Genomic DNA, 12317 nt, shown 5'->3' with positions numbered 1-12317 from the left:
ACAAAAAGTAAGGAAGGATGGAAGGTAGGAAGTGAAGGGCATGAACAAGAATAAATTAGCCTATATATATATATATATATATATATATATATTGGAGAGAAACAGGAAGAAGTAGATAGTAATTTAAGGAAGGGAAGAGAAAATGAAAACAAAGGAAATGGGAAAAGGAAGGAGCAACAAGGAAGTCAAGAGCCAGACAGAACAAGAGCCAGAACTAGATATACATTCATATGGCTGCCTATCAAGTCTGGCCAGTGTTAGCGAACAAGAAAATTAAATATTTATGTTTACTGTGGTCAAAACAGATGCGATCAGAACGCGCGAACAGATTAGCTGCCAGTCCGACAGAATGAGTCAGATATGCAGAACTGCAAGAGCCAACGTGAGCACATTAAAGCCCACACAAAAGCAAATTGTCTTTATATATCGTCCGGGAATCCTTATAACTATCAGATGAGTTTTTTTTAGGATCTGCTGGCATGAACAGTTCGGATCTGTTTCCTGTTGTGGCATATCCATTTGTTGCTACAGTGCTGTTTTAATTCCTCTAATGACTCTGGCGTTAGATGGAATGACACACGACGTACAAAGCACACCCACGACTTCAGAAACCATCTCTGTTGCTCTAAATCGTGTCCATATCGGCAGGCTTGGTAGTGTTTGTGCTTAGGTGTGTGTGTGGACTGCTATAAGTGTGCACCAGATAAATTCCTGAAAGATTAATAAGGCCTATCGCAGAGATAAACGGACAGAGAATCGACCACTAGCAGAGAGAGTGCTGAGAAGATACTTTAATGCGTGTGTGTTGGGGGGGGGTGACTTGCCCCATTCTGGGTAGTTGGCATCCACATGTAGTGAATCTTTGCGTCTTGCTCTAGCAACTGCTTTTAATTGTGGAAAAATCAGGATTCACTGAGGGGTTTGCTATCAACTTGACGATGATATAATTGAAATCGGATGTAAAACAAAAAACAAAAAAACATGTAATATAATGTTTAGCTTTTGTTGTAAGGAGCTTTTGGTTGATTATCCCCTCATATTGGGTTTAGACTGTATTCTAGACGCTTGGGCAACTCATACTATTTGTGAGACTTTGTTAAAGAGTAAAGAGCAGGTTTGGATAATGGTATCTCTCAAGATTCTAGATGACAATAATAACTCACCAAGTTAGATTGTTTGACCTTTGACCCCTAATAATGAAAGTCCTCTGCTGTCTTTGGACTTTAATTAAGGGGTCACATAAGGCCACTGCACTGTGTATGGAAAGTTATCTGTTGGCAGCCGTCAACTTTGAACTTTCCCGCAGAGTACAAATGTTACCCCATTAAATAATATAGTCATATGTAATGAAATAGCATTTTAAAGGCAAACCTCATTGTGTTTCCGTAGGGGATACACTGGATACTTTCCAAATACTGTGCATGATATACAATCTATATACTGCAGAAATAGTCATATCAGAATATTAGCATGCTATTCCGAACATAGCCGAAATCAGCTTTTCCTGAGGGACGGGAGGGTCAAGACCTCTTCACATTTTGCTGTCTCTTTTTGGAAACACCAATTATGTATCTTAGCTCCAATTCTTCCTTCTTTCTTCCACCCTCCCCTCATCCCAGAAAGATAACTGTAATAAGTCTAACAATTAGTGCACTGGGAATATATAATAGTGTTATGAATATAACCCTGCTGACTGGCAGAGCACATCAACAGAGCGATTAGCCTGTCAGCGATAGGCCTTTCCGTATGTAAATGTTCTCCGTTGGACTATGGAGACGAGAACAGCATGGTCTTCTGAGCTGCTAATTTCCCATGTTAATGATCCCTTAATTTGTTTATTGTAAACTTACAACATTTTGGGTTATTAAGCATCATCTCATACTCCCACTTTTTGGTTTAGAACAACCCAAGGGTTTTTTTGTTAGGCTGTGTACTGAAAAGAAGCTTCACTTGTTAGTTGGACGTTGGGGTTGTGCGTTGCTAACAGATGAGATTTTCTTAGCCGGTTTCCCACCACTAACTGGCACCATTGTTGAAATGGGGCATAAAATGTGTGTATAGATGCATCCCCGCCAATTTTTGATACTTCTACCACTAACCAGCAATAGATAGTAATGGCAGTCCGCATTGAATTTTTTCAGCAGGGTTGTAACTTACTGAAAATTATCCGAGGGACTTTCTTTTCTTTGTGTTGTACCTGAGTGTAACTTTATTTTGAAGACACTGCCAGACAGAGCCTCAGTTCTTCGTGAAGTGACTTGTGCCAGGAAATTATTTTTGTGGAGAACATCATCGAAAGGCTTGAGGATTTTTGACAGTGTACAGCATATTGCTTCAGACTCCTTTCTGCTGTCTGTCTCCTTTTTCATAACCACACACAAGCAGTCCCAAAGCAGATCTAATGGTGGGTGTTGTTCTAATGTAGTTGGAAACACATACTCATCCTGCTGGACGGACTCAGATAGACACAAAGACAGCTCTCTTGCTTTGCCTTGCAAACAGATAAACTCTCCAGGAAGCAGATCTGCAGGGATCATGGTTACCATTGTTCATAAAGGGTTTAAGATTTTTCAGATCCTAACCCTTCGTATTTAACTTTTACTCGTCCTGTATCGCTTGTGCTACTGACATGAATAATAATTCTAATTGTATGACTGTTTGAGGAGAGGTGTATTGGTACTTTTATATTAGAAATTAGCTTTGCCTGCCAGATGACGGAATGGGTGAATAATTCCCTTAGATCAGGGCTGTCCAGTTCTGCTTCTGGAGGGCCAACTTTCTCATTTTAGCTCCAACCATTTCTAACTTTAGCTCCAACCAGCTCCAAATTACTTGCCAAGAAGTTTCTAGTCTGAAGACCTAGATTAGCTGGTTTTGGTATGTAATTAGCGTTTGAGCTGAACTCTGCAGGACAGTGTCCTTTCAGGAGTAGGATTGGACACCCCTGACTTGTCCCCTAAAAAAAACATATTTAGGGACTAGAATATCAAGGAGACTTAATGGTGGGGCCTTTGACTTGGCTCAATATGTAGCCACAGAGCAACAGCATATCAATGCCCTGGAACCTGCCCCCAACACTGCAATCCCAACTCACTTTGTCTTCAAAATGTACAAATCTCATTGGCTCTCCTGTTAGGTAGATGAACTAGGTGGAAATGGAAGCCTCAAATTCACGCAGGCTCACATTCAACTTCTTGACCCCCATTCCTTTAACCGAGTTGTACACTTACTCTTAAAACAGTTGACGAAGACAGTCCTTATTCCTTCTCCCAACAGCATTCTCAGACATGAGCTAATTTCCCTAAAAGAGCCTTCAGGATTATTACAACTACACACACACACACACGCACACATATATATATTATACATAAAGCCTGCTGATTTCAGTTTCTGGGGAACCATCTGGGTCTTATAAAAGCAGGCAGAAAAGGTTATTCCTTGAAACAGACAATTGTGAATCTCATTGTAACTGCACTGGAAATACTCATTTTCTTATTTATAGGTTCTGGCATTGAAGTAATTTCTAAAGCTTTAGAATCATGTGGACCATTCTTCAGAGATCCCGACTATATTGAGGCTTTCGAGTTGTTGTGAGTTGAGTTGTCGAAAGGCCATATGTAGTATGGCATTTCTGTCTAATGGAATATAATCTTTATTAATCACCACATGAACAGATTCTTCTTGAAAAACATGAATGATGTGTGAGAAATCCTGTGGCCATGTTAATGTGCATGACATTTGCATTGAATTTTGTCTGAAACATTCAAAATGATTTTTTTTTTCCATTCACAGCTAGAAAGCTTCATGTAAGAGTAAAATGCTGTTTTGAATTTAATCGAAATACTATAGAATACCAGTTCCTAATTTTCCTAATAATAATGCCTTTTAGGCAAATATAGAGTTTCATATGTGTGATAAAGTTCAATGCAAAATATTCTTTCTGTAAAGGCGGAGTGTAGGACTAAGTACCCAACAATTTTGTTGTTCATAAATCTCCGGGATGCACTCTTTTTTTATTGGTGACATTTTATCATACTCTCTTATTAGCTGCAGCTCTTTAGTTGGGAAACGTATTGCTTTTGAAGTGTCCAGCTTGTGGCTGATTTTAATAACATAGCAACATTAGTTCATTCTTTAAAATATTTTATTTGGTATTAAAGGTTTGGAATGACATGAGGGTGAATAAATAATGCCAATTTTTATTTCTGGTTGATCTATCCTTTTAAGATAAAATAATATTTTGTCTGACATATCTACTGATTAAAAATGAACACTTAATCAGTACATTCTTAGCAATAATTGTGTTTGGAGGAGTTTAGCAGAGGCTGGAATTTCCCCTTCACTATTTATTTTCTTAAGATAGCTAATGAAAGTAACCAACCAGATTAAGGTTTTAAATTCACTGAGGCGAGACCCATCTCTTTGCGGAGGAACCCTATTAAATCAAGGTTATCAGAAGCTAGAGCAACATCAACTCCAAACAAACAGCCATGCAAATCCGTATGCAAATGTGCAATGTGACAAAATGGGAAACAATGGATTGCATTTTGCTTTATGCAAATAAGCGAATCGCACAGCATTGTGGGTGATGAGTAATGAAGATAATGATCTGAATAGAGTGATTTCTCAGGCTGCGGAAGTGCAAATGAACTTGTTTTTTGTTTTTTAACTTGTGATAAAAACCAGTTATGGGAAATCATTTGAGAAGCAAAGCATTTGTGGAAAGAGAGAAAGAGGTCATGTCGATGAAAGTAAAGAGAGGTGGAGAGTAGACATATGTGTCTGCTACTGAACAGAAACAGTCTAAATAATAGCTGTAATCCAAAACTTAGTAGGTTGCCCATCTAGAGAGCATCATAAAAGAAATCTATTCAAAAAGACTGGCAGTAAAATTATGCTACCTTCTAAGATACATTGGCCAAATTCTAAGGCAAAATGAATCCATCACAGAAAAGGCAATCCCATAATGCCTTTAGACAAGCTCTGTGAGTAGATGAAAAACATCCAAAGTGGTGGAAAATTCAAGAGAAATTTAATTCTAAACAGTTTAATCAAGTAAAGCACCATTTTAGCCGGTTTAGTGTTGTTCGAGTTTATTGTTGCCAGTTTAATGGCATTCTAACAATTGCGCTGCCCTTACGAAAAATAATTTTATTCAGGTGTGCTATTAGAATACTTATTTTAAACTAAAAATAGGAAAGCATACTATGTCTACTTTTTATGTACTTCTCAGAAATGTGCTTTATGTACTAAAATTACATTTAAGTATACTTGACTTACACTTAGAAAAAGTCTAAACATATTTGAGCTAAAGCTACTTGTACTCCAGGAATCAATGTTTTCATTGTTATACAATAGGGGGCGCAATTACATATCTTCTGCAGAAACAAGCGACGAAGAAACCGAAACAACAAATGCTTCCACATGATCAAACATAAAACAGCATCAAAACTGTGTAACACCTTATTAAATAAAGTGTTGACCCATTGAGAAGTAATGATGGTCAAGCTTTAGGGTGTTGATTGACTCACAACAACATATTTGTATACTTACTACATAAAGTATACTTAAAAATATACTTAAACTTTACATAAGTATACTTAATAAAATAAACTTGAAGTATACTTATTGTTGGTAAAGGTTCTTTTTCGCTTTTTGAATTTTAGTCAGTATGTAGTGCGTAGCCTATGTTTGGGCATAAAAAAAGATCTACAAAGTAACAAATCTTAAAGTTAACTCCAAAGGGAGATATTTTTATTTTAAAAAGTCCCTTTTCAAGAACTACAATCAATGGCCCGTTTGAACTATAGCGTTGTTTTCTGGGATTTGCGATGTTACAAAGTGGCCCAACAGAATATCATGAAAATAATTCCAGCCTGCGGAAATTCAGTGGTTGGGGGCAGTATTAAAACAACGTCACATTTTGTTTTTCGGAGGGTGGGCATCCGAAATTATGTGAAAAATTGTACTTCTTTTGAACCACCAAGCATGAGAGCATGTTCTATTACACCCCCAAAACAAAATCAAGACTTTGTAAAAGAGCATAATAAGACCCCTTTAATATTTAAAAAAGCCTGTAAGCATATTAGAGTTAGTTTTTACTAATTATAATAAGCTTATATTAAGAAAATTAGAAGGGAGTCCCCTTAAGGATATGCAGCACGAGGTTGTGTGCATTTAACTTTATTGTTCATGTGTGGTCCTTAAACATAAATATCTAATGCAGCTGCCACGGCACTTTATAAGCTATTAATTGACAGCTTCTTGGCATGCAATTATAGCTGATTAGTGGCTCAATGCTCACTTTGAGCTTGTACTGATTCTTAGTTCATTCCCTTACAGCCACAAACTGCACAGTCATCAAAGCTGCTATAATCCCCCCTCTGCCCTATGAACCCAACATGCAATGTTTATCATGGGGATCAGTTTTACTTCCTCTGTCATGTATGACTCACTGGAGCCCATTTTCTACTCTTTTAGCTTCTCAGATGAAAATTCCCACCTTGTGACTATCCTAAAACATTTGCTGTCAGTTTGTCACTTTTGGACAGATTTTTCCCTTGTGTTTGAGATTAGATAGAATCACTGCACCTCAAGGTACTTCACTGAGCAGATGCCTGCAAGTTCCACCAACTTATCAGTCAAGTCTAAATTTCATCTCAGTAGTTTACTGAATGTTCCACATTAATGCATCACCAGCAGCCGAGAAACTCTTTTTGGGGTATGCCTGTTTTTTTTTTTTTTTTTTTTTTTTGTCTTTATCCATTCTATTCAGCTTCTCAGCACATTATGTTTTACCTGAATGATTATGTATGCATTCAAGGTTTGGGTGCGAAATAGAGACAGCAGGCTAGCATCGTACTCACAAAATGATGTTTTAGTAACAAGGTTCGGGAGGAGCGCGTCATATACTTAGCCTAATCCACACCAGTGGACCACAATCAAGTAATCAATACCATAGTATAAATACCTCTGACTTACCTCCATCCATTTACGGTTTATCAGCATCCCTCCTCCATCCCATCTTATCACTTTGAGTTCACTTACAACTATACAGGAAAGGTGGGGTATTCTAGGTTTGAGCCATCCCCGAGCTCGGAGCCCTTCCCTGGATAGCACGCCAAATACGCATACCGTACTTCATCTAATTATATGGTAGCGTGAACTTATGAATTCATAATATGACTGACATATGGCACCAGAAAAGTGATAATGGTATTTTAGCTTTGCCAAATGTGGGATGTATAAGACGCTGTAACATGTAGTGGGTGTGCAAATCCTGTCAGAGCGGAAAATTCACTAAACCTCATGATTCCAGATGCCGTAGAGATCTGTTTCTTGAAAAGCTGCTTCTGAATCCTTCTGAAATTATATTGCATATTAGCATGGCCAAGGTTAATGAAAGTTGTTCATCTTCTTTCCCAAAAGTAACTACTTCTTGCTACCTATCTTTTTTGGTAAGTGTTTATTTCAGTCAAGCAGCTGAATATCATCTGGCACTGCAGTAAGAAAGTCTGCGTGTTGACCTTTCATTGATTTTTCTACACCAGTTCATAGTCAGTGCATCTTATAAACACAATATTTCATCATAGCCAAGCTGAAAGCATGTACAAATCAATAAAAGACCCAAAGTTTACAATTTTATCTGCAAATACCATGTTACTCTCCAACCAGATATCCCAACATTTCAGGAAGTGATTCGACCCACGTGAAATCCCCTCACTGCCGATATTGAGGGGGCACGTACGTAGGCATGATGATTTTGACAATGCTTGTCTCTTGGGTAAAGAACAGATTGTAAGTCTGGTAGAAACAAACAAAAAGAATAGAGAGACATCTTGACATCCGTAGCTACTACATGATACCCAGCAAGTAAACATCTCAAAGTCATCAGGATGAAGGTCATATGATAGTTGTTTTTTGTTGTGATGAATGTACTGAAAAACTCAAAAGCATCTACAAAGACCTTCCACATAAAGTTTAAGAAACTCTTCAATCAAAGCTCCTCAAATCAAATGTCCTAAGAAATGAAAAGTCAAAAATGTGCGCTTTAATCTGCGATACAAACATCATTTTTAGGTAAACAAAGCTTTAAATCATACCTATCTATTTATTATCTGCAAGGTGAAACAGCAGGACTTGACCCATCTTCAAAGACTCTATTTGCCTCTGAAGTCTCTGTGAAGTGACGGTATAGCACTCTTGCTCATATCCTTAAATGAAACATCAATTTGGGGGGTGATTTATTTTCTAAAGCCTGATGTTCAATCACAGCATGTTTGTTTAGATTGATACTGTATACTTCCCTCTGGCTACAGCCCGTTGAACACTTCATTGTGAGTCATCGTCGACTACACCACCTGCTTTCATTACTGCAATACTGTAATTAGGCACATATACAATCTTAATGGGATCTTTCTTCATTCTTGACGTCAAGATTTGATGGGTAGTGGGTATTTTTGCGGCACTAGCTGTCGATAAAGTAATGCTTGGTCTTCCGTAAGTTTGCACAAAGTGGTTGGATGTGGAGGCAGGTGTGTAGGGGCATAAAAAAACACGGTAAAGCTTAGATGGGAAAGCTGTTGGCCTTCAAGCATGGATACAGGTACAGTCTGAAAATATAACACTTATGAAGTTTGATAAGCATAAATTAAAACTTTTCCAAATAGCCTTTAGTTTATAGTAGGACTACAACATTAGGTCAATCCATGGCCGATGTTATTATCTAACAAGGACTGGGGCCATAAAAGCAGGTGTATCTATCTGTCTGTCTGTCTGTCTGTGTATGTCTGTCTGTCTGTCTGTGTCTGTGTCTGTGTCTGTGTCTGTCTCTGTCTGTCTGTCTGTCTGTCTGTCTGTCTCTGTCTGTCTTTCTGTCTCTGTCTGTCTGTCTGTCTGTGTTTGTCTGTCTGTGTCTGTCTGTCTGTCTGTCTCTGTCTGTCTGTCTATCTGTCTGTCTGTCTGTCTCTGTCTTTCTGTCTCTGTCTGTCTGTCTCTGTCTGTCTGTGTCTGTCTGTCTGTCTGTGTTTGTCAGTCTGTCTGTCTGTCTGTCTCTCTGTCTGTCTATTACTAGATATCTTCCTTAAAGCCATAAAAGGATAGTATTCTCAAACAAAATAATTTGTTCGTTATGATCATTACACTTTTTTTTCTTCAATGAATCCCACTTACGTAAGATCTCTGGGGCCTTGGATGCTCATAACGTCCACATAAGAAAAAATAAATATAGCTAACTATCTCGATGAAACCTCATTAATGTTTCGATCATCAAACTAAGTGGGAAAAATTGGCCCCGTGAGATGAAAATATTGAAATGTATCACTTCGCTGTAAGGTATTTGCAAAATAATTAGACTTTTTTAAAACACAGGTATTTAACTGCACAGCAGTTGGTGTGAAGATACATCCGAGCCAATTGATACTGTTAAAAGAGAGAAAGATGGAGAGGTTGTTGTGACACAAACAGTCATAGCAAAAGGAGAGAGATTGTCCTCTGAGACTTTAACTTGATGTTTGGGCCTTTCTGAGGCAGACAGAAGAACTGGACTGGGAAATTAAGAATAAACAGACAAGTGCGACAAGTGGGAGTGCTGAAAGAGAATGGGAGAGATCGACAATAACAGAGGGTAAATAGCAAGTACGGGTGATTGCCACTGACAGCATTGAAGAGGTAAATATTAAGCCCTCTGCTACTCACAAATCTGCTCACAGTTTGTGATATTAATATGTCACTGAAGCTCTACAGAAGACATATTTGAGATTACAGGGGTCTTATTCTCAGGCGAAACACACGAGAAGCATTAGACTTTATTTGTTCTGCATTTCATATCATTGTAGTAGTCTAGAATAAACAGTTGAGATTACATATATCTGTACAGTATAGATAGATGTTTACAGATCTTTTGACCGTGTAATAATTATTCCTAAAACTTCTCTCTTAGTAGAATACTTTGGTCTTTTTCAGGGGGAATGAGGGAAGTTGTGGCCTAGTGGTTAGAGAGCTTGTCCTCTCATCCTAAGGTTGTGGGTTTGAGTCTCAGGCCAGCAATACCATCACTTTTTTTCTTTTCATTCAGGCCGACAGTCTGTGCATTCTCCTTTTGATTTTGTTTGTCATTCAGTTACTCACTTCCTGTCTGTCATAGACTTATTTTTCCTTCTAAATCCCATTCATCGTTGCCTCTCCATGTGGTCATGGCTCTCTGCTCCGCATTGATTGCTGCCACGCTGAATCGAAACATCATTTTCATCTTTTCTCAGCTCGCTCACATCCAATTCCATCCTGCCCTGCTTGTTTTCATCTGCTTTTGAATAATCACAGCTGACCCCTGCCATATAGTGGTATGTTCTTGCACAAAGTCAGTCTATCTGTCTGTCAGTCTCTCTTTCTCTAAATCAGTTTGAAGAGCTCTGATAAATCTTTTTGGTAAACTAAAAGATATCAAAAAGGAAATTAATTGTGTGGTCACTTCGGAAAAAAAACTTGTGCACAAAAGAAGAAAGAAATGCAGCTCATCCACACCCTGATGCTTATTATACAGTCCTTCTTTGTTTCTAATTTTACATCTTTTGTTCTGACTTTCTGATTTCCTTTCATATCTGTCTGCCTTTTTCAAATTATATCACCCATTTTCAATTTCCATCTAATAATAGTTTGATCTCTTTCTGTTTCTGCCTGTCACATTGGTTGATGAAAGAACATGTGATGTGAATTACATATGTGTATAGTTGGATGGTTCTTCATCTATGGTCACTTCTGGGCTTCCAAACTTTTTTATGTCCGTGTTCCACAGTGTATATATTTACCGTAGTCTATATTTTTTTTATTGTGTTTTCTGGAAATTACACTTGGAATAAAATGGCCATCAGCTTTGCCTCACTAAGCCTCTCTTCATATATGTCATTTTATGTATAATATTATTTATTCAAATATTAATTGTATAATGTTTATAAATTAAATATTAAATATGTATAAAAAAAATTGTGTATTGTTTTACACAAATTTTGAAATAGTTAAGCACAAATATTGTTAAAATTGTTTGACCTCAATGACATTTTAATTGATACTGACCTTTGGAGACATTTAAAAGGTTAAGTAAAATGGTTTAGTCCATTTTTTTCTCTTTCATTGTGTCTGTTAGATGCAGGCCAGGCAGTGTAGCGAATAATGTAAATTCTCTTCCATTTGTTGATTTAAATAGGCCGGTTTCGCCTGAGAAAATTTAATCTGGCTCTTTACTCTCTTTCATTTGTATATGTTACTGCTACTCATCAAGTATTCATTCAGATGAAAGCATCTCTCATTCTCATCTGCCATCTAAATTTCAAATCTTTTTATGTTTACTGGCAGACGTGATTGCACATGCTTTGTACTCTGGAAAAATCACTGCTTATATGCTAAGGATTTAAAAAAAAAAAAGGGAAAAAAAAGAAAAAAAAAATCAGTTTTGATGGTCTTTTGCTGTTGACAAATCTTCAGGCCGTGTCTGAAGTGTGTCTGTGTGTGCATGATAACAAACTGAGATCGCCTGGAATATTGCATGGAGTCTGTTTTTTTTTAAATGTAATCAAATTCTCTTTTTTTTCCCCCTCTATCTTTCCTCAGTGGAAGATTTGGGTGTTTTGAACGCAGGGTCTTCTCTGGTTGGTTGTGAAGATCTAAGTAAACAAAGCTGTTACTGTGGCATAAGTGACCTTTGGTTCTGAAAAGTGGCAGCGGAGTCCTACTAAAACAAGAAGCCACCGGAACCATCCAAAATATCCTATAATCAGAGGGGAGTTCAAATAACACTTTGAATGCTGATTTATTAGAGTGAAAAGGTAAGAACTTTTTAAATACCACAAACCAATTGTTAATATAAAGTGAACAGATGCTATTGCACGTTAACATCGCCATTATAATAGTGCAAAAATTAAATGTTGTGCCGTTTCTGTGTGTAGCATTTACTGCTCTGCATATTATTCTGCATGTAGTTGCAAATGGTGCTCAATCATTTTAGTCTGAGCTTTGTATTACACATATTACACAAATTTGCTTAGATAATTAGCTTTTGCAAAGAGGCTTGTATTTGAATGATTTAGTTGACATTAATGATACTTGACATTAGGGCTGCACGATTAATAAAATTACTAATCGCGATTACAATTGTGGATGCCACTATTACGTAATCGTTCGAAGTGGCAATTAATCATTGAAAGTCCACTTATGTTATTCTGCATGCTTAAGATGCATTTTTTTCTTTCTACGTGTTATCGAAAGGGTTTTTCCATTGTTTTAGTTTTAGTGTAACATTATAATACCTTTCACATTTGTACTTT

The 12317-nt window shown here is 37.3% G+C and overlaps 1 protein-coding gene across 2 annotated transcripts in view; it reads left to right on the top strand.

Annotated features, from left to right (window-relative positions):
• The window catches only part of LOC113064820 (protein phosphatase 1 regulatory subunit 29-like), a 100550-nt gene that overhangs the window by 25710 nt on the left and 62523 nt on the right, over window positions 1-12317 (top strand). The window contains exon 2 of one of the 2 annotated variants that reach the window (XM_026235766.1): window positions 11605-11819. The exons of the other annotated variant lie outside the window; for it this stretch is intronic. The gene's annotated coding sequence lies outside the window, so the exon portion shown is untranslated. The remainder of the gene's footprint in view (window positions 1-11604; window positions 11820-12317) is intronic. 2 annotated transcript variants of the gene reach the window in all.

Source organism: Carassius auratus, chromosome 47 (genome assembly GCF_003368295.1).
Source record: "Carassius auratus strain Wakin chromosome 47, ASM336829v1, whole genome shotgun sequence".
NCBI classification, from domain to species: Eukaryota; Metazoa; Chordata; class Actinopteri; order Cypriniformes; family Cyprinidae; genus Carassius; species Carassius auratus.
This window is presented reverse-complemented; position numbering and strand designations above follow the sequence as displayed.